The sequence below is a fragment of the Psammomys obesus genome, unplaced genomic scaffold (assembly GCF_907164565.1).
Source record: "Psammomys obesus unplaced genomic scaffold, mPsaObe1.curated_primary_1811, whole genome shotgun sequence".
In the NCBI taxonomy this organism is placed as follows: Eukaryota; Metazoa; Chordata; class Mammalia; order Rodentia; family Muridae; genus Psammomys; species Psammomys obesus.
In genome coordinates this window covers 28009642-28011102 of record NW_026592890.1, presented here as the reverse complement: position 1 = coordinate 28011102, position 1461 = coordinate 28009642, and the positions used below count along the sequence as shown (strand labels likewise).

The 1461-nt window shown below is 43.4% G+C and overlaps 1 pseudogene; it reads right to left on the bottom strand.

The window, feature by feature from the left end:
- Nucleotides 1–560: 560 nt before the first annotated feature.
- Nucleotides 561–1136, bottom strand: LOC129683426 (40S ribosomal protein S9-like; annotated as a pseudogene).
- Between the last annotated feature and the right edge of the window lie 325 nt (nucleotides 1137–1461).

Sequence of the window (1461 nt, the reverse complement as noted above, 5' to 3'; positions counted from 1 at the left end):
CAGGGTGAGCCTCAGCCTCCTGAGGACCGGGATTATAGGCGAGAGGCACCACCACATCGGTTCATGTGTTCTTCCTTATAGCCCGAATAAACACTTACTTTCATTTAAAGATACACTATTTGTTTGTTTATTTTGCATGTGTGTCTGTACAGTGCGTGTCTGTGCCATGCACACATATAGAAGTTGAAGGACAACTTGTGGGATCTGAATCTCTTTCCACCATTGGTCCCTGGGGATGGGATTTAGGTAATCAGGCTTGGTGGGGCAAACACCATTACCTGCTGAACCATCATACAGGCCTGAGCTTCATCTTTTAGAATAAGCCATGGTCATTTTATATTAGACTCAGAAGTCTCATATATCCAAGCTGCCTTCATACTCATTGTGCAGACACGGATGACTGAATTCCCAATCCTTCTGCCTCAACCTTTCAAATGCTGGGACTCCAGGCATGTGCCATGATACCTAATTTGGATTAGTCTTTCTTTTTCCAAGTGTCAATTCTGTTTTATTAGTCAGCTGGAAAACTAGACAGTCCTCCAGTCCAGGGAGGTTTTAATTTAATCCTCTTCCTCATCATCACCAGCTCCACCACCACTGTGGCTTTTCTCAGCATTTTTCCTCTTCACCCAGCCTGGGCGGCCACCACCCACAGCACGGATCACAGAGAGAGAAGTTAATGTGCTTCTGGGAGTCCAGATGGACAAGGAAGGATGGGATGTTCACCACCTGCCTGTGGACACTGATAAGACACTGGTGGATAAGCACACGGGCATGGTGAATAGATTTGGCCAGGCCCAGTTAAAGACCTGGATCTGCAGCTGCCTCTCCAAGAAATGTTTAATCTTCAGGCACAGGATGTAGTCCAGCATCATCCAGCACCCAAATGCAAACAAGTCACCCCAAAAGAGCATTGCATTCCAAAAGACGCCTCGAATCCTTTACATCCAGTATCAGCAGCTCCAGGGCAGCCTTGCAGATCTTAGCCAAGATCTTGACCCTCCACACTTCACGTTTTTTTTCTGGAGCCCATACGCTCGGATCAACTTCAGTTCCGGGTCAAGGTGTGATTTCTCGAAGAATCTCTGTGGGGTCACATAGGTTTTACGACAAACCCACCTTCTGGCAACCAGCATGTTGACTTCTCTAGGCCCACGACCAGATTAGTCTTTCAAAAACTCCAAGTTTCTCTGGCTATGGTGCATATCTCTAGGCCTAGCACTTGAAAAACTGACAAAGGGTGATCATGAATTTAAGAACAGCCTGGGTTACATAGAGAGAGCCTATCAAAACAAAACAAACAAAAACCAATAGACAATAGAAAAAAAATTTAACATTAATTTTCATCAAATTTGAACACATATACATAATTGAGTCATAAAATAGTATTAAAAATAATGTCTTCCAACATTTTTTGTGATCTAAGACAAATGTTTTGACATATTGATTTTTAATAATACT